Genomic DNA, 21,547 nt, shown 5'->3' with positions numbered 1-21,547 from the left:
CCCAAAGCCACGTCTGGCTGTCTTTCTGTCCTGGCTGGGGCTGGCTGGGGTAGGAGTGAGGAAGAGCCTTGGCAATGATGGGAGGCAATGAACTCAGGTCACTAACTGAAGGGAAGAGGACGCTAGCACGCAGAATCGCATGCCTACTGGCAGCTTAATGTCCCATTTAATTGGCATGTAACATTAATTGACAGAGTAGCATGTAAATGAGAACGCGACCGTGGCTGTGTAGCTTTGAAGGTGCTGTTGGTGACTTTGTTTTAAAAGCACAGCTCGGACGCGCTGAACAGTTTAAATATTGGGATGACTTGCTCATCAAGAAACCGTGCCAATCATCCAAATTCCTAACATCTTTCATGAGCAACTGCGCTCAGTCGTGGGGACGAGGGTATGGACAGTGCCTGCTCTCAAGGCTTCCACTCTAGTGGGGGGTCGGGCATGGGGGAAAAAAACCAAGCAGATACTTAAATGTTCAGAATGCCATTTGTGGCCATAACAAAAACTCCTATCACTGTAGCTGTGGAAGTTCTAAATAGTGCTCTCTGTTCACATTTTACACCTCGTGGATGGCAGTAATAAACCACTATCACAGTAAATCAATAATAACGGTAACAGTGAAAAGAGCCAACAGTTACTGTACTAGGCACCTTTTAGGTCGACAAGTCCTATTTTGGCAGCACATCTGTGCCTGTTATTACACTGTCTTTTGCGTTTCTTTAATCTTTGCAAACACTGCGGAGAGGTATTATCGTTCTGTTTCTGACGGGGACACTGAAGCCTGGGGCTCTGAAGCTCAGGGCTTGGCCTGAGATGCGGCACGGGGACAAACAGAGCAACGACCAGCTCCTGTCTGATCACAAAGGCCAGGTCATTTCACTCCCCACTGCCTTTAAGTAGCAGAAACCTAGGGGGCTCAGACTGCCCTTCCATGCCAGCCCCAGGCTCTTTGGTATTCAAGATGTGCTCATGCACTTTTGCAGGAAACAATAGATGTAATCAGCATATTAACCATCCTTTAGACATCAATCATAAATTCTTCCCTCAAGAGTAAATTGCTCTCCTTTGTGTGTCTCTCAAGATCCCTGCGTGAGTGTGGAGAGGTAAGAGCAGATTCATGCGCAGGTGCTCTTCCAGAACAAGGGCAAGGAGCAAGCTGAGCAGGGATGCATCACAGGGGCACATCGCAGGGGTGCATGCTCACAAGCAGCGGGGAGTGTGCTGTGGCTGTTGGGGGGAAGGAGTGTCACAGGGGTGCCATACAGGAGCACATGCTATAGAGGGTGCTGTGGGGGCTTCTGTGGTGGGGGGTCTGACATGGGATGGGTCTATGGTGTGTCTTGGGGAGGTGTGCTGTGGATGGGGGCTCAAGTGTAGGTGATAGAGGGGCTGTACTGCATGGTGTGTGGTGGAAATCATGTTGTGGGGGGAATGTTTCAGGGGGGTTATGCTGTGGGGGTATATTGTGGGATGGGCCATGAGGGTCTGCTGTGAGGGTATGACCTGGGGATAGTGTTGGGGTTGTCCTGTGGGATTACAGGGGGAGGGAGGTGTTGTGGAGCTGTGTCACGGCTGAGCTGAGGGTGGGGAGGACCGAGCAGGTCCCTGTCAGTGGGGCACTCTGGAGAGCCCACTCCTAGCCCTGAGAAAGCTGCCCTTGCCACTGCACCTGCCTGATCCCCACGATGGTAAGCTCATGCCCCAGCACCCCACTTTCCTCCCAGCCACATCTGGGCTCAAGATATCCAGTGAGACACTGGGGCAACATGTTCTGGAGTGCTGCTGGTTGGAGGAGCTGGGGAAGCCCCCTCTCTTCCTCACTTGTACCAACGTTTCTGCGGCGGGGTCCAGTACACCTAACACAGCTGCTGCACGGCCCCTCCCAGGGCTCCCCACTAAGTCTGCGAGGGACCCTCCAGGCCACAGCACGGGTAAAGGAAGGAAGGGCCCTCTGCCTTCCCGTCTTGCATCGGGCCCAGCACAGGAGAGCCACACTCCTTTCCCAGCTCAGCGGCCTCTCTTAAGGACCCCGTCCTTCCCTCCTGGCTCACTCCTCTGATCCTGCAGCCTGTCTTCCGCAGGAGCCTCCTTGGCACCGGCTGGAGAGCTCAGGCGTGCGGGTGGAACGCTTGTTTGTTCTTGAAGGTCTATGTCCATTTCCCCCCTAGTCTTTAATGTGAAAGATTTTCAAACATACTGCAAAGTTGAGAGAATTTTAAATGAACACCTGGATACCCCCCACCTAGATTCTACCAAGAATGTGTTGTTATGCTTGCTCAGTCACATACCTACCCCTCTATCCATTCATCAATTCACCTTTTTTTTTACGCCTTTCGAAGTAAGATGCAGACAGCAGTGCACTTCTCCCTAAACACTTCGGCGCGCTATCATTAGCTGGAGTTCATTATTTGCTCAGTGTTCTTTTTGCTTTTTGAACATATAATCAAATGCACCCATCTTGAGGGTAACCATTCAAGAAGTTTTGACAAATGCATGCACCCACATAACTTCAAGCCTTATGAAGATATAGAACGTCCTATCACCCTAGAAAGCCCTCCTCTCCTGTCCCTTCCCACTCAATCTCCTCATCCCCCTTCCCCCAAACAACCCTAATTCTGAATTTTTCCACCACAGGTTAGTTTTGCTTGTTTTAGAACTCTAAATATAAATGGAATCACACAGTATCTAGTCTCATCTGGCTTTGGCTCAGCATAATGCCTGAGATTCCCCCAGGTGGCTGTGGGTAACAGTAGTTGGTTCCTTTTCCTTGCTGAGTAGTATTCCAGTCTTGGACTATACCAGGGTTTATGTATTCTCCTATTGATTGATTCTTTTCTTAAAGGTACAGTGCTCACCTAATTGAGATTACACTGTTGTGAAGTCGCTCACACTTGTATTCTGAACTTTTTCTCTTGTGGCCAGAAGATCAGGTGTGCTCAGAGGTGGCACAACCCTGCCTGACACATGAGAGAGGATGAAGGACAGAATTAACATATTCCATCACCTTTGTGAAAAATGTAAAAAGTACAGTTCTAGAACAGAGACTCCCAGAGTATGATGGGATATAGGCAAGAACTTGATACATGTTTACATGTGTGTCTCTCATCCGGCCTGTGAAATTAGTTTTCCTATGTGAAGGGGATATATAGTTTGCTTTTTATTTTTTTAATAAAGATTTATTAATTTTATTTTTTTTAAGATTTTATTTATTTGACAGAGAGAGACAGCAAGAGGGAACACAAGCAGGGGGGAGCTGGAGAGGGAGAAGCAGGCTCCCTGCTGAGCAGGGAGCTGGATGCTGGCCCCATCCCAGGATGCTGGAATTATGACCTGAGCTGAAGGCAGAGACTTAATGACTAAGCCATCCAGGTACTCCAATTTATTCATTTCAGAGAGAGGGAGGGAGAGAGAGCGAAAGCAAGGGGAGGGGCAGAGGGGGAGAGAGAATCCTCAAGCAGACTCCCTGCTGATCATGGAACCTGACTCCAGGACCTTGAGATCATGACCTGAGCTGAAACCTGAGCCAACCAGGAGCCCCCATAGTTTGCTTTTTAAATGAATGTATTTACATGACTAAACTTCATTTAAAGCAATATTACAGGGGCGCCTGGGTGGCTCAGTCATTAAGCATCTGCCTTGGGCTCCGGGGCATGATCCCAGCGCTCAAGGCATTCTGGAATCGAGCCCCACATCAGGCTCCTCTGCTGGGAGCCTGCTTCTTCCTCTTCCACTCCCCCTGCTTGTGTTCCCTCTCTCGCTGGCTGTCTCTCTCTCTGTCAAATAAATAAATAAAATCTTTAAAAAAAAAATAAAGCAATACTACATATACAAGGAGTTTAGATATGGAAAAAAATCATGGCTCTTGTATGCAGATGACTGAGGTAGGGAACAGTCCTGAGAGCAACGTAGTCACCTGGAAGTTTTAAAAACACCCAACGCCTGGGTCCCACCTCCAGAGTCTCTCATATAATTGGCCAAGGTGCACCCAGGCATCAGCAGGTTTAAAAAGCTTTGCAGGCAATGCGCATGCGCAGCTGGGATGGAAAGAATGGTTTGGAAAACAGCAGGTCTCCAAGTGCAGTCCCTGGGCTGGCAGAATCAACAACACCTGGGCACCTAATGCAAACTCTTAGGCCCCACTCCAGACCCACTGAGTCAGAAACCGGGGCTTGGGCCCAGCAACCTGGGTCTTCACAAGCCCTCCCGGTAGGCATGATATAGCTCAAGTTTGAGAATCACAGCGCAACAGGCTGGTGGGACAAGCCCGACAAGCAGCCCTCGCCTAGCTCCTGAGACCAACGTCCGTGCCGTCACAGTACCAATGCAGCCAAGGTTAGCCAGCTCTGCTGACGTGGCCCCCAGGAAGCCCTTCTCCTCCCTGGGACAGACGGGTAGGGTGGGTGGAGGCCAGGTGGTGAGCAGCTGCTGACCAATTACCAAGGTGATGACATCCTAGGGTCCACTGTGTCTTAACCTCAATTAATCCACAAGCCTGTTAACCAGCCCCCAGAAAATCCAGTGTTGACTATAATTTTATTTTCACCATGATTTTTGATTATCACTGACCTCCTTCCACTCCATTACCCTTGTTAATTGAGAATTGACTGTGCAGTTAAAATGAACGTTTCCTCCACTAACAGCTGTACCAGATTCATCTTAAAGTCCCTCGCAGCTCAAAAAATGTGAGGAGTCCACAGATATATTGATCTGATACAATTCATTTCACCAAGAATTTATGAAATTACCACTCAGAGGTCACCTATTATGTGTACATATGTCCAAAGGCTTACAGGAAAGAAATCGAGTTTTCGTTGAAGAATAACACTGTAGTTAGAGAGCCAACCCAGAACTTGGCCAAGACTGGCCTACGGGTTTAGCAGTGAGGTCTGTATTAAAAGATGCCCAACACAGTTCCACAGATTTGGCAAGTCCTTGGAAATACAGAGAAGATAAGGTGAGAACAGACACTCTGGGGGCTGCTCCTCTTCACCAGCTGGCTATTTTGATAAGGAAAAAATAAAAAGAGGAGTCTAACAGGAGATCGGGGAACCTGATTATCTCTTCCAGCGCTAAGCTCGAAAAATGAACTTTCATGTAAAACCCAAAAGATTACAGAATTTGCCAAAGAAATGTGTTAGGTAATCTGCATCGACAATGGAATTCCTATTAAGCAGTATGTACCAGGAGAAGATGTTTGACGAAACATCACAGTCCCTTTCTGTATGATAACACAGCGAAGGAATAATGCCACTATGAAGGAAAAATCATCCTGCCTGTGGAAGGACAGTCATACACAGCGGGGAGGCCTTCAATGGTCGCACATTAAAGAAGACTCGGCCAACTGTCTCTTAGTTCCTCGACTCGGGACTGACTATAAACAGCTTGACAAAAGCAACTGCACACCTGGGAGGCCAGAGCCAGGTCCCACCACAGAACCTCCTCTCCAAGCCGGCTCCTCCTCCGAGGACTGTCCCCAGCAGGCCCTGTCACCTCTGCCCCCCAGCTTGTCCCTACCACGGTGGTCATTCATCTGTGAGTCTCCAGAGTGTAGAGCTGTGTCTCATTTAGCTTAAGACTGAGTACATCCTAAGGGCTCTGTGAATGATTTTTATTAAAAAAACCAACATTTTTATACAAAATTACCACATACAGAGAAGTAGTGGGAACAGCATAACGAACTGCCACACAGAGGTCTCCAAATGGTCATTAACACATTTCTGTGTTTACTTCATCTTTTTTCTCTGGAAGCATATTAAAGTGTATTACAAAAACCATGACATTTCACCTCTAAGTACTTCAAAAATAAAGGAGACTTTCTAAAAATAGGAGAGTTCCTTATTTATCCATGATATCATGATCACTCCCGACGAAATTAACAATAATTAACAAAAATCGCTCACTATCATGTAACACCAGTCCGGATGTCCACGTATGCCTTCTGAGGAAAGAAAAGATGAACGCAGTTGCGGTGATCCTGAGGGACAGAGCAGACGTGAATTCAGGCCCCCACAGAGCCCGGGAAGCAAATGTGCGCCACCCCTGTCCCACCTGGGAGCTCTACCATTCCCAGAGGCACAGGAGGGTGTGGAAGGTATCCCCTCGAGTGGGGCCTCCTTCTGGAGACCCTGGGAACCTTGCTCCCACAGGCCACCGCATCCAAACACAGCACTCCCCACACTCCGTCCAGTCAGCCTGTGGGTGAGCCGTCTCTCTTCTTCCACCCAGTGACCAGTTTTGCCCAGGAGGCTGGATCTGGAGACACCTGAACCTAGCCTGTAGTCCCAGCTCTGTCACCGACAAGCTATTTGCCCTTGAGCAAGTGGCCTAAGCTCCTGGAGCGTCTGTTTGCTCCTCGTACTGTGGGGAATAGGGCCTGGCACAGAGGGCTGCCACGAAGACTGAATGAGCCTGTGGCCCAGGCCCTGTCAGGGAGCGCTGAGCATACGGCCTGGGCCGTCACAAGCTCACCCAAGTTCAGCTGCCGACAGTGTGACAGTAATCATCTCTAAGGCCATAGGGCAGCCAAAAGTACTGGGGTGAGCAAGTGAGTGTCAGGCCAAGAGAGGCCCGCATCCTACCACATCTCTGAGGCAGGGCTCCACCAAATGGAAGAGGTCATAGGGTCAGCCCTTTGCTAGAGGATGGCGCTGCCTGACAACGTGCTGAAGAACTAGGGGAGGGAAGCCTGTGGACTATCAGAGCAGAAGGGTTCTCTGTCAGGGGGCTTTTGGTCACCTACTGGGCCATCTGGTATCTCCTGCAGACCTCCTAATGGCCCTGAACCTCACCTCAGAGGCACCAACCTTAGCTCTTCAAAGACACCTGCTGTCAGCTACTCCTCCTTTTCTGTCTTAATGACCACCACTACCCAACCCCACCAGTCCCACCACCACCACCATGACTGTTTATCAAGCATCTGCTATGCTCCGGGAGCTTTGCTGGGTAATTTCAGACATTATCTCCCTGACCCCACGCTGTAATTTTCTGAGGCAGGCATGACTACCCACCTTTACTGATGCAGCAGTTTTCTGCCGCTGCTGTAACAAATCACCCCAAACCCAGTGGCTTTACACAACACACAGTTTACTATTTTACAGTTCCGGAGGTCAAGTCCAAAAGGGGTCTCATTAATGAAAGCCAAGGTGTCAGCGGGCCATACTCATTTCTGGAGCTCCAGGGGAAAATTCGCTTCTCGCCTTTACCACCTGTCAGAGGCTGTCACATTCCTCAGCTCATGCCCCTTTCCCTCTTCCAAGCCAGGCATGGCTGGCCCAGTCTTTCTCACACTGCATCAGTCTAACTGACTCTCCTGCCTTCCACTTTTTTTCTAAGATTTTATTTATTTGAGAGTGAGAGAGAGATCACGAGCAACAGGGAAGGGTAGAGGGAGAAGCAGACTTCCCAGTGAGCAGGGAGCCCGATGCGGGACTCGATCCCAACCCAAATTCCCCCATGCCTTGTAATCTGACATATTCACACATTCCAGAGATTTCTGGAAGGCCATTATTCTGTCCATCATCACAGGTGAGGGGACTGAAGCTCAGAGAGGTAATGGGGCTTGCTCAAGGTCACACAGCTAGTAAGAGATACTAGACTCAGGAGTGAGATTATGGGGACTCCGATCTAGCTCTGTTCTTTCTACTTCGCTGTGTGACCCTGCGCAAGTCCCTTACGCCCTCTGGCCTGTTTCCTTACCTATAAGCTGAAGAGTCTATCTAAATGCCAAGATTTCTTCTAGCAGCTGGTCTATGACCACCTGAGGATCTGGGCCCTCCCCTCACAATGTACATGGATCATAAAGTTAAGGACCCCATGAAACCCTCACCTGGTCTGTCCACAATGAGTAAGACTCAAGTACTGACCATGAGAGGAAGAGATGCTGACTTGGTCATGGCATGGACATCCTTCTCTTCCCAACTGGAATTTTCTGAGGCTTTTGTCCTGGGAACCATGGAGACATGGACTTAAGGGCACCTTACTGACTTACACCAAACACCGCCCCCCCAGCACACCACGCAAACCTTCAGTAAACTATTGTGTTTTCCTCCCAATTCCCACCTTAGAGGGGAATAAAGATTAAGGTTTCTTTGTACAATGAAAAGAAAAACATACAGGGATGTGCAGGATTGTTAAAGGTTCCCAAACCAAGAAAAAAAAAAAGTTTTGGGGGGGTGGTTTTAAAGATTTATTTATTTATTTTAGAAAGAGAGAGAGAGAGAGAGAGAGTGTGTGTGCGCGCGCGTGCATGCATGTGAGAGCAGGGGGGAGGGGCAAAGGGAAAGGGAGAATCTCAAGCAGACTCCCTGCTGAGCTCAGAGCCCAACTCGGGGCTTGATCCCAGGACCCTGAGATCAGGACCTGAGCTGAAATCAAGAGTCAGACACTCAACCTACTGAGCCACTCAGATGCCCTGTTTTTGTTGTTTTTTAATGCAGTTTTTATTACAGAAATTTTCAAACATACACAGAAGTAGAGAGATTGGCACAATAAACCTTTCCCTGACTCCTAGACATCACCTCCAATTCAGTATTCTTTACGAGCTGAAATTCCAATTCTGAATCATCACCTGCCGTGGGCAGCTAGCTCCACGTGTTGGTCCTGCGTCCCTTTGTTTTGAAAGCTGCTCTACCACTCCTCCTCATGATTCTGGAAGACCTATCAGGATGTTCAGTAAACTAACTTCCTGGCAAAGTGACTAGCACAGGAGACAAATCAGAGCCCATCTGCAATATGGACATTGGAGACAAGAGTGACTTCTGAAATCAGGAGCTACAAACGCCACAAAAACCTGGCGTTGCCATCATCCCTACCTTAGAGAGTGAAGCCGACACAATAGTAGTAGGAAGAGTTGAAAGAGGGAGAGCGTACGGGGCACCCGGGTGGCTCAATCAGTTAAGCATCTGACTCCTGGTTTCAGCTCAAGTTGTGATCTCAGCCTCATGGGATTGAGCTCTATGTCAGGCTCTGTGCTCAGTGAGGAGTCTGCTTAAGACTCTCTCTCCCTCTTCCTCTGACCCTCCCACCTCCTGCTCGTGCTCTCTCTCTCTCTCTCAAATACATAAATAAATCTTTAAAAAAGAGAGAAAGAGAGGGTGAGATGCCTAGTGCCATCAACAGAGCACCTGGATCCTGCTGTGCTTGATACCCTGAAACTTTTCTATTATTGCCACATTCCCAGTTTTGCTCAACCTGGTTTGAATGAAGTTTCTGTTCCTTACAACAGAAAAAATCCTGAGCATACACCATCCCAGAAGGTTTTCTAGAATGCAACAAGCACAACTGTCAATCTTTCTTGTGGAGGGTTGAGTTTGGCCTTCTTAATTTAACAAAAACACCGTGTATTCCTCAAGGAACACATTTTCTAACAGAAGCTGAAAAAGTACGTGACTTAAGACTATTTCCTCAACAAGGGAAGAATTCTATTCTGCTCGATTTTTTAGGATAGCAACTCATCAATGGTATCTTAGTACTATATGATGATTACCACCCCGCATTCCCCCAACGACCCCTGACGGTGCTACTTTTGGCTAAGACAAGCTGTCAGAGAGTGGTTCTGGGCTGACCAGGGGGACTCCACAAACACCGGGCTTGGGCCTGAACCCCCAAGACCAGGCAGAACAGGGTGGGACCCGATTCCAGTTTCGGTTGACAGGCTGAAGTGATAACCCGAATTTAGGAGATGTGGCCACAAATAAAATTAGAGGAAGGGGAACCCAGGGCACCCAGAAACCTATCCTTAGTCACCTCCACCTGCTCTTCTTTCTTCCTCCTTCCTCGGTACAGGCCTCCTCTGTACGCTGTGGACACAGAGCTCCCTGTGCTACAATGCCACAGTCCATGACCTTTAGGTGGCCGTGGTCCAGCGACAGGAGGCAGGGGAAATGCCATGGGGATGAGAGGTGAGGTGTATGGGAAGAGGATGCACACAATTGGCTAGAGCTCTCGAGGAAGGCTTCTGGTGTATTCTCTCCCATGAAAGATGGCATATAAATGTTATTCACTGCAGTAGTGTCTGCAATAGCCTGGTGCCCACACACAGAGAATTAATTAAGTCAACGGAGGTGAAGACACACACTAGAATACTCCGCATCCACATGTGGGGGGGAGGGAAGGAGAGAGAATAAGAGGACCCTCCATGTACTGCTAAGGAAATCTCTCCCAGATATATTGTTAAGCAAAAAAAAAAAAAGCAAAGCACAGAACCGAAATATAACAATACCTATAATTCTGAAAGAATGTAAAGAAACATAATAGTGGTTGTCTATGAGGAGGCACGTGTAGGGGGGTGAGAAAGAACATTTTCACAGTATACACTTATACTTATTTTTTCTTAACTTTCCATCATGTAAGTATGTCATCTACTCAAAAAATAAATAAAACAGAAAGCTGTGACTTTCCCCGTAGTTCTCGAAGGAATAGCTAGACATATGTGAGGATTATGACTGGATGTGTTTTCCAGCATAGCCACAATGTGACATGCCTTCCATCCAGAGGTGGGTCTCTGCCCCATCCCCTTGAAGCTGGGCAGGATGGTAAATGGGGCAAAAGTGACACTGTGAGACATCTGAGGTTGGCCCCCAAGGACACCTAGTCGTAGAACCCAGCTGCCATGCTGTGAGGAACCCAGGCTACGTGACAATGCATTCCAGCCAACAGCCTGACCCAGGTCCCGGCCACCAGGCCTTGAGATGGCCCCAGGCCCCTGGCTACCATCTAACTGCCACTGAACGACAGACCCAGAGCGAAACCTGCCCAGGTGAGTCCAGTCAACCCCTGGAACTGTGAGAAATGCTAATTAAATGACTGTTTTCTTTTAAGCCCCATAAATTCCGAGGCCTAGCTCCTCATTTGTGCCCTTGTCTTACACTTCGTTTTCCAAGATGGAAGTTTTCTGACAAACTTACAACAGTTTGCCTACAGCCCCAAGGAGGTAGCAGAAACAATGTGAGAGGGGCAAGTATTTGGCCCTGTGAAAACAGGAATCATCTAGAACAAGTGAAAGATGCTGCCTCTGCATGCCCATGGGAACCACAAGAGGCACCATTCACCAGGCTGGCAGGCAGGGGGTGTGTGGAAATGGGGATGCAGAAGGCGTCTATGCGAAGGTGATAGTTAAAAACCAGGGGCATGGATGAAATCATCCAGGAGGAGTGCAGTACGGGCGAGACGAGGCCAAGGGAAGACCCTGGGGCTGCCCCCACCCCCTGAAAATGCCAGCAGAGGAAAGGCAGCAAGGAGAGAAATCAAAGAAGAAACAATCAGGCAAGAAGGAGGAAAATCCAGGGAAGAAGGGTTCAAGAGCTGAGCACGGTCAGAGTCATCCCATGTTGTACAGAAGATGTGTCCAAGGAAGGCCCAGAAGACTTGGCAATGTGGAGGTCACTGGTAAACTACAGCAGAGCAGCCTTCTGGAAGTGGGAGGGGGAAAATTAACATTTCAATGCATTCCCATTAATACAAATTCCTTCAACCAAACTTTATGAGACCGGAGCAAATAATTTGGGGCTCCCTGCTTTATCTTCTGAGAAACACTAAAGGAAAAAGGAAAGAAAGGAAAAACATCAAATGCATGTGGTAGAAGGAAAAAAGGAAGGGAGACAAACATTGACAAACGGAATAATCACCATCTGTGTGGCAGAGGCATGAAAAAAAGGCACAAGGTGATCAAACCAACTGCCTCCTCTTGAATTTTTTTTTTTTTTGTATAGAGAGACTAGGAAAGATTCCTTTGTTGGTGGTTCTCAGCAACGGCAAGCAGGGATGGGCACGAAGGTGTGCAGGAGTGTGGAGAGTGCACAAGCTTCACCCAGTGAGCCGGTACTGATGAAGGGCAGTGGCTGCAGGGGCGCTTCGCCAGCAGGGGGACGCGGGAGGCAGCACTCAGTGACGTCTGCCACGCACACAGGATGCGGGGACAGGGCATTAACGCCAGGTACTCACCGCCTCATTCTTTGCAGAACACATGTTGAACCATGGCTTGAAGGAAAACCGCCACATTTCTCTGAAACACTGGGATCTTGAATCTTTTCTATACAAATTCTAAAAAGCCCACAACTCAAAGCGAAGGGTTTAGCCACTCAACTCTACTGAGCTCGCTACATGAGCAATTTTAAATCATCTCTTGGAGTAAGGCCTTCATTTGTGGTGACAAACATGCCAATAGAGTTAGTAATAATGAGTATGTGGAAAATGTTTCTAGAATCTGCATTATCCCCCCCCATTTCTTCCACTATTCCTCCTCCATGCATAGGAAAAAACGCAAAAAACAAGCATATAAAATGGATTGAGACCCACAAAGCTTTAGAGTGAATTAAGTTGAAATGTCAACACAACCATTTTGTACGCCTCAATTGTGAATAGATATTCTGATGAAGCGCTTACTAAATCTTTAATTGGAGATGGGGTGTTTCTACATAAAGGCTATGACTACAAAACATTTCTCATAGTGCCTAAAGCCATAACTACAGAAATTCTCTCCCATCCTCTGGTATTACTGTCAGTATGGTGAATCCAGTATTAATATTAAAACATGGCACTGGAGATACAATCGTGGGTTGACAAATGAGTTTAAGTGTTGTTTCCCGATGAATTTTTCCTTTACGATCATCTTAATGTACTTGAGAAATAACGGAAAAAAGTCCAGGTACAACAGAGGTGGAAACATGGCCACGATAAAGATCAATCTTATTACACACTCAGGCCCTCTTCTAAAGTGCTGGGTCTCAAACTGTACAGCTGTGAGCACCAGCGTTCTGCCACTTCAGTCAATTATTAATACGCCATCCCAGTTCACAGGGGGAAAATACGGTAATATTTTTCTTAAAGATTTCTTCCCACAGTTTTTTCATAAACTTCTGGGGTTGTTTACTATTTAACGCAGTCTTCAATTGAGTACAAAAGGGTCTCTGATTCAGCACAGAACTGGGAATTTGGTTATTTTCAGTTTAGTACATTGGTAATGTTCATGGTGCTTAGGGAAGAACGTCACAGCAGACACGGTCCGTGCTGTGCCCTGAGCATTCAGGCCTGTTTGTTGTTTCGTTGTTGTTGTTGTTATTTTGTTGTTTTAAGATTTTACTTATTTATTTGAGAGAGAGAGCGTGAGCATGAACAGTGGGCAGGGGCAGAGGGACAAAAGAGACTCCCAACTGAGCGGGGAGCAGGACCCCAGGACCCCAGGATCATGACCTGAGCCGAAGTCAGATGCTTAACCAGCTGAGCCACCCAAGCGCCCCTCAGGCCTCACTGCTTCAAGACAAGCCAGCTTGCCTTCCACGTGCCAGCATCTGTATCCCTTTGCCCTGATGCTTCACCTGGGAAATGGAAGCTGCCAGAAGTCCCAGAGAATTAACTCCACGTTACGGAGCAAAGTTCAACCAATGATGGACAGCAACGGTGGTTATATATTCAGCCCCCACACCCCATGAGAGGCTAACTCTGGGTGGGTCTTCTACACTGGCTGCCAGAGATTCCCAGCAGATTTAAACTTGAGTGGTCTACACAGACGACCTACTCAAATGATGTGCTTGTGTAGCTCATTTCCCTATTTTCTGCTAGTGCTTCACGGGATCTCCTCCCAAATATATCACCAGACTCAAAATTCTTGTCTCAAATAAAGACCCGTGTTATGACGTCCCAATGTATGGCCAATCAAGTGAGTTCGAGAACTGCTGCTTTAGGACATACCGTTGGCCACGCACTAGGCCCTTGCCAGTGCCAGGCAGAGAGGATACGTGGGTTTAGGGCCAACTGAGGGACAGTTGGTATGAAGAATACAAAACCCAGTCCCAGAGGTACTGGAGTACCGAGGCCTGAGCGGGACAAGAAGCCAGAGTGACGCAGGGCTGCCCCAGACAACTGCTGACCTAGGAAGCGTGTGTGTGTGTGTGTGTGTGTGTGTGTGTGTACCCGCGCACGCATGTGCTGAGGGCAGAGGTTGTTGAACTTTACCAACAAGGCCCTCAAAGACTGTAAACCCAAATCCCCTGTCCCCACCCTACCCGTGAGGAACAAGGATGAGGGAGGCTAGCACAAGGACACGGAGCTGCAGGGCAGGGAGGAGCCAGAGCCTTCTCCACCTTCCACACGCTCCCCCAGCATCGGAACCTACGAGCCAGAGTGAGCACGTCTGCCGCCACTTAGCTCGTGGACCCAGGGCATGTCCTTTGCCCAGAGACACGGAGGCAGGGAGCCAACCCTGGCGTTAGAAATTATTGATTGAAAGATTTAATCAGGAGAAGGCCATAAATGTAGTGCCCTTAAAACTGCAAACAACATAAAGGTCATTATTTAACTTGGCTTGTTTTAGGATTTTTTTTTTTAAGGAGAGTGGAAATACAGTACATAAAGTTGGAAATGTGAAAAAAGTTACCCCTAATTCCCCTGTTCTGGAGCAATTCTTGTTCCCTTTGAGGCATCCCTTGCAGACCGTTTTCCTGAACACGTACTTAATGTAAAAGCATTCTGTTCACCGAGCATGTAATGACTTCCCAAGTTACTAATCTCCATAGTTTTAAATACTGCATAATATTCCATCAACCCAATTTTCTGTAGCTTGACTATATTCTCCTATGCTATATATTCAGGTCACTTGTAAGTTTTCGCCATTCTAAATAATGATGCATCTTTATACAATGGCTTTTTTTCGCTTTTCAAATTATTTTCTTAAGACACGATCCCAGAAGCCAAAGGATTGGTAGCATTCCAGGGACCCCTGAAACAGGCAGCCTTCCTACTTGTATCATCTGCAGTGTTCTGAATACTCATAAAATATAAAGTGGGTCCAACACTGGCCTCCTCCTCCTCACACACACACAAAGTAAGACAAGACTGATCAACAGCATTATAAAAATTAAAGACGACGAGATGGGAGAAATAAAAAGCAAGGCAGTCTCTGATACTAACCATAGGGTCTGTGCAATAAACACCTATTTCTGATCTTTCAAATGAACATTTGCAAGTGGATAATGATTTCAAGTTAGACTCCTCCACACTAATTCATGTAACAGGCCTTCTGCCCTAATGATCACCTGCTCATAGAAAGACTTCCAGCCTTTGAAAGCCTGGCCTGGTGTGACTCCCTTCCTGACACTGCCATTCACACTCTCCCACAGGCCACTTACTGGGCCCAAATCCAGGTTAGTTCCATCACTTGTTCTCATCATTCTTTTCCCTCCTCAATTGCAAAGGCTTTTCAGCGAGCAGAGTGGCTGACAGCAGAGCTGCTGATGGCCACGGCTCGGATGGAATCAGGCTGGCTTGCGTTGGTCAGCCTTGCTCCCCGCTCCCTCCTCTGTCAAACACTGACCAGGTGGCAAGGACCAGAATCAAGGCACTCAACCCTTCGCGTCTGCCTTCAACAATGTTCTCTCTGCTTCTGCAAGTCAGTTCCAACACTCCTCCCTGGGCTATGTCCTGCCTTGACAGCTTCCTTGTACAGGAGGAAGCCAGGGAGGGGGGTCGGATGGGCGGGGCAAGGCAGGAAGACTGGCTCTGATTTAAAACCATTTTAGGAGCTCTAAAAAGTTCCAGGTTGACTGATGGACACATTTACTCCCCAGAACCTTTTTTCATAAATACCTACCACTTAACGAGCACTTCCAAGGGGAATAAATACCGTCACTGTGTGTCAGCCTTATGGGAGGGGGATTTCCAGAGCCACTTCTTTCCCCCTTGGCTCAGGGCCACACGATTACAATCCTGTGAGAGCTGAGCGCGGAGAATATGGCAGTCACACCCACCCCACCGAGACTCGCCTTCTCAATTTCTGCCCTGCAATGCTACTTTCCTTCCTTTGCTGCGGGGAAGATGGTAGCTCATCTCTTGTAATAGGGTCCACATCTGACGTATTTTGTCGTCTGCTCTGGCCAAACAAATAACTCTCTAATAATATTCAGTCCTGAAGGCAGAACGGTTCCTGGGGCTGTTTGGATCAATCATGTCTTATTTAAAACCTGCCTTTTTGTGTTAGAGCAGTTCCTGCTCTCATTGAAACTGCATGGGCTTGAGGCAGGCATGGTGTCCCTCTGGAGGGTCGTGCTGGGACAGAGGGCTCTGCAGCAGTAGGGGCCCTGACAGCTCAGCCTGCCACAGGTGCAGACAGCCAGGGAGCCCCGCCCTCTTGGACAAGAGCAGTCAGCTTGACACTTCTTTCCTCCCGGATGGCAGGTCGCTAGCCCCAACGTGAGAAAATCTATGCTGGAACCTCACTTAGCCTGTGCGTCCACGGATACCAAAGAAAGAGCAAGAGGCTTTCAGATGGAGCCTGTCACTCAGAAGGGAGAGGGCTCCAGAGCCCACCCCCAAGATTTACCTTCAGGTGAGCCAGATGTCTATTTGCTTCCACTTCCCAGCACATGTGTGAGGCTGAGGATGGGAGCACCCAACAACATCCAAAGAGGGGCTCTGCAAACTTCAAAGGGTTAAGTAAATTGAACATTCCCATTCTTCTCCCATTTCCAAGCTACAGCACAACTACTTTTTAAAGTACGCATTCTCACAAGATTACCTCGGCAGCATAAACCACAGTTTACCAGAATTCATAGAAAAATGCCATCCACCAGTCTTCAAAGGTATATAAATGAGTATAAGGCTCTAACCAACATTTGTGGACATACTTTATACTGATTGACTAGATTTCTGCAACTGTCCCACCTTTTCACACTCTCATGGCATGCTAGGCTTCTCCTTCCTGACAGTTAACCCAGTTGATAGCATGACAGTGTGTCGATGTGCTTAATTCTGCCTTTCTTAATAACCTGTCTTGTGATGTCTATGGGCCCCATGAAGGTGGCGACCGTGTCACTTTGACTCAGCATTCTAATCCCCATGACCCTGCCTGAAGAATTTATGAAAGGAAGAAAGGAGAGGGAGGCAGGGAGGGAGGACAAGGAGCCAGGCACGTGCTGGGGACCAGGAACACTTAGCCCAACAGCTGTGGAAGTGCTCACGGCCCAGCACAGGGCAAGTCGGGGTCGGCTGGAGCAGGGTGTGCCCGGCGGACGTGCCCACTGCGACCATGGACTGACTATGGGAAGGCAGGGCCAATTCAGAAAAGCTTCCCTGCAGCACACTGCGTCCCTACAGCTGCTCCAGGGACTCTGGCTTCAGGGGCAGTTCTGGTCAGGGGCAGGGACGGCAGGGAGACATGGAGATACAGACCAGACCTACACTGGACAGGAGGCCAGGCCCAGAGCTGGCACTCCTAGGGAGAAAGGACAGCTCTCATTTCCAGAAGACTCTGCCACCCTCATCCATGGCGCTTTCACCCAAAGACCCATCACTGTGAACCTTAGATTTCCCCAGATTCATACTAGCAACAGAGCGCATGCCTTTCTATTCCTATTTCCCGGACTGGGGCGGTGGGTCTGTGTGCAGGTGAGAGAGACGACGACGAGGGAGCAGACGACGACGAGGGAGCCATCAGTCCACCGCGGCTGGTTAAACACCACCATGCAGAAGCGGATGGCTAAACCAGTGGGGTAGGGGCTGCCATCCCCAGGCCTGCCCTGCAAAATGGGAGCCGTCTGTCTTCACCAGGGAACCATGATAAACGAGCAAAGACAGACACTGGTCAGGACAAGCCACTTTATTTAAGAGCTTCGACAGCCCAAAGTGGTTTTACATAGAGGCATGGAAGATTTATCTAGATGATAAAATACCTGAACTTGAAAGGCACATAAATTATCATTTTGCAGGGTTTTTTCCATTTAAGATTTCACATAGTCAAGTGCTTTAAGTAATGAATGAAATGCACATAAAGTTGACTTAATTGCACAAGAGTTGTCTGGTTAGTGTCTGCAGACAGTCTTTGCTTCTAGATGGGGCTGGGTTCAGAATCCACGCCACCCATCTGTGTCTGCGGCCTTCTGTGTCCACAGCACAGCGGGGATCATTTGGAGGACTGATAAGTAGGATAATGATAACGGCAACTATTACTGCCTGGGCACCCACCATAGTCAGTCTGCTCACCGAGCATAGCACTTTGTATACGTAGTACTCCCAACCGCCCTGGGAGTTCACACTATCGAAAGGGGGCTTCATCTACTTCCCTTTCCACCTCAAGCTTCCTAATTAAGTTCTTCGTCCCAGCTCGTCTCTTAACTAGGCAAGAGACCCTGCACGAAAGCATCCCCGACGGGAACTGAAACTACCCTCTCAAGCCATAACGGCTGCCCTGAGCCAGCAAGGACCCCGGGACTGACCCCACCACACGGACCCACCTGACCTTCACTGCCCACCTGCCTGTACCCACTGACCTTTGTCCCCACCTTCTCTTTATATAAACCTGGAAGTCTTTTTGGCACTCTAGCAGCAATCTTTAAGATGTTAGTCTGCCAGCTCCCCGGTGTTGGCCTCACTGAAACAAATTCCTTTCTTGTTGCACCACCACTGGTCCCTCCGCCTTTGGATTCTGTCGGCAGTGAGCTGCGGAACCTGGTCTGTTTGGGACCCCCCAGAGCCAGGTACTCCTGCATCCCTGCACTCCAGCTACACAATGATTCCCATTTTCCAGATGCAAAAACTGAGCTTTTGAGAGTTTCTACGACGCATATGAGGTCACACAAGCAAACTTATTGGACTCCAAAGCGGCCGTGTTCACCACAACCTTGCAACATACATGAAAATACTTGGCCATGAGCAAGTACTTGAAAGCACTAGCTGTTCTGCTTATCTTCATACTTTAAGATTTTATTTATTTATTAGAGAGTGAGTGCATGAGCAGGGGGAGAAAGGGAGAGGGGGAGAGGGAGGGAGGGAGGGAGGGAGGAACAGACTCCCCGCTGAGCGTTCGATTCCAGGACCCTGAGATCATGACCTGAGCTGAAGTCAGGTGCTCAACTGAGCCACCCAGGCACCCCATACGCCTTTCTTTTAATCAGCACAGTTTAACACTGAGAAGTCTGCCTCGCGGGTTTATATTCATTCATTCATCTTTCATTCTGGGCCCAGTACTCTGCAGGATGCAGGATTTACCGGATTGCATTCCCCCGCTCCCAGACCAGTCTCGGGCAATTCCATACCCCTATGAAGGTCGGGGGCAGCACAGGGTGGGGGCAGCCCCTCACAGAGGACCCATACCGAGTGGTGGATTAGAAATACAACCTAAACAACACAATTTTAGATCTTTCTCACCCTGGTCCCCATCCTCTCTCTCCCTGACCCCTTAGCTTTTGCTGTGTTTCTCTGGCCAGAGTCTTCCAAGACCTCAAACTCTTGGGCCTTCTGACGAGTGGCTCCCCAGGAGGCCTTTTATCATGCAGAACATTCCTTTCTTTCGCCTGGGCTGAAGCTTTCCGGTAAAGCCAGAGCCACAGATAACCCAGCTCCTCAGCTAATCGCCTTGCACAGACCCTCAGAGCCACCCCCTCACCCCCACCTCCCACCCTCCCCCTGCCTGGTTTCACCAACTTTTGCCCAAAATAAGGAATAAGAACAATAGCACCAGCAGTAGTAACTTCCTACGTGTTAGGCACAGCTCGATGTGTTTTAGGTACACTAACTCATTAAATCCCATAATAATCCTCTGACCTAGGCACTATTACTATTCCTATTTCAGTTCAATTAGGGGAAGGGGGGGAGTTAATATTTCTTCAGGGCCACCTATATGCCAAGCACTGTTAAGCTTGCACAATCAGGATAAGTGACCTGCCTAGGGTCCGTCGCAGAGCTGGGAAGTAAGGAATAAGAATCTGGACCCAGGTCTGCAACTGCCTGGCCTATGGTTCCCCTTCCCTTCTCTGCAGCTGGCGTGGTCTGCAAGGGGGAACAGAGCGGCTGCACAAGGACAGCCCTCTCTCCCTCTTCCTCCAGCACCCGTCTGTTAACGTTGTCCTCTGTTTTTATTACCACTACCCACAAACGGTGCCAGACTCCCCTCTCAACTGTGTTCCCCCACTCTCTGGGCCTCCCAGCCAGATTTCATGGAGCAAATCCTAAAGCCTACAGCAACCGTGTAAACAAAGCCAAAGAAGAAACTTCCAGCCGATAACATACACGAAGAGGCCGACAGGTGTTCCCCCGAAATGCCCAACTCCTCCTAAATCCCTGTGGTTTCAAGATCTGAGGGGTGCTCGGCTAGGGATGAGAGGGTTACTGCCTCTGAGGAGGTTTTGGCCAGCTGTAGGGGCTTATGCCACCAATCAAAGTGAGCAAGTACCTGATGGTTGAAGCGCTGAGCCGTATGCTTCTGGGGGCTCGTGGAACTGGCAATAACAGGTGACGCCTTTCTGGGAAATGGGCACCTGGCCGGGGAAGCAGAGGGGCATTCCCAGCAAGGCCAGAGGGTCAGAAGCCCTCCACTTGGCTCCCAGAGCACGGAGCCCACAAGCTGAAACTCTGTTGACTTCACCTGGCCCACCCTGCGAGAGCTCCAGGAGGGCAGGCCTGCCTCAGATTTCTCTCTGAACTCTCAGGGCCAGTCATAGTGAGTCCTACTTAAATGTTTCCAGAATAAATGATCAAACCAGGCATCATTTTAGAGAACAGGCTGCTTGAGAGATTCTACTCAGACAAGGGAAGAGGACTCCAGGAGAGGGGAACTGGGTTTGCTGAGAGGCAGGCACACTCTTCATAGGCCAGATCAACATCCTGCTCCATCCCGAAACGCTTACACCTGTACTTCATTAACTGACCCCGAACGCCGCTGCTAAGTCATGTAAATTCAATGGGTACGCACGGCCCTGTTTACAGAGCAGGAAGTTCGGGAACTGGCTTCCCCCAGCTCTCTACAGGCAGACCCCCCCCAGACCTTCCTTTCCTCAAACAAGCCACACTCTCCCCTAACAAAATGTGTTTACGCTATTGTTCTCCACCCTGGAACTGTTGCACTCGTGAAGTTGGCGCTCCAGCATCCTTCACAGATGGGGACCGCGGGTTAAACGCTCTCCCGACACCCTGCACTTGCCATCTACACAGCTCTACCACAGTTCGACCGTTTACACTGCGTGTGTAGATTATGTACTGGCTGTGGGTCTTTCCCACCGGACTGTGAACGCCAGCGTGGCGGGGACCACGTCCGTTCTCCCACCTCTGTGCGCCCAGCACATAGCCCAGTGGCAGGCACTCGGTGGCACACGATAAGTATCTGCCGAATACGTCTTTGTAGCTGCAGGCGGCGAATGGGGGAAGGCGGAATCCGAACTCATGTCTACAGGCCTCGGGTCGGAGCCAAAGGGGTACTAGGGCTTAGGCCCACCACGCTGCGGCGAGAATGGGCGGCGCGACGGCGAACAGGGGAGGCGTTCTGGCGTCCCTCCTACCCTGGACTGCTGCCGGGCTCCGCACCCCGCCGCCACCTGTCGCCCCCGGGCGGGCGGCGCTTACCTGCGCGTGGCGGGGCTCCGCAGAGGCTCTCTGTGGGCCTCGGGGGACTGCCAGGGACTGGGTATCCGCCGCACGGAACCGGGCTCCCGGCCCGCGCGCGGTCCCGCACCGGAAGACCGCGCAGGACGCAGCCTGCTCCCCAGACGCACGGCAGTCTGAGGCTGGGCTACCCCGGGACGAGCCTGCCCCGCCCCTACGCACTGAGCTGGGGGGGGGGGGGGGGGGG

The 21,547-nt window shown here is 49.5% G+C and overlaps 1 protein-coding gene across 4 annotated transcripts in view; it reads right to left on the bottom strand.

The window, feature by feature from the left end:
- Positions 1-21,510, bottom strand: part of NMNAT3 (nicotinamide nucleotide adenylyltransferase 3) — a 116,270-nt gene extending 94,760 nt beyond the window's left edge. The window contains exon 1 of one of the 4 annotated variants that reach the window (XM_040636748.1): positions 21,322-21,510. The gene's annotated coding sequence lies outside the window, so the exon portion shown is untranslated. The remainder of the gene's footprint in view (positions 1-21,321) is intronic. The other 3 variants (XM_040636747.1, XM_040636749.1, XM_040636751.1) reach the window with 3 other exon arrangements.
- Positions 21,511-21,547: the final 37 nt, after the last annotated feature.

Source organism: Ursus maritimus, unplaced genomic scaffold, assembly GCF_017311325.1.
Source record: "Ursus maritimus isolate PB19 unplaced genomic scaffold, ASM1731132v1 scaffold_20, whole genome shotgun sequence".
NCBI lineage: Eukaryota > Metazoa > Chordata > Mammalia > Carnivora > Ursidae > Ursus > Ursus maritimus.
Note: the sequence above shows the minus strand (reverse complement) of the source record. Positions and strands in the feature narration are given on the sequence as shown.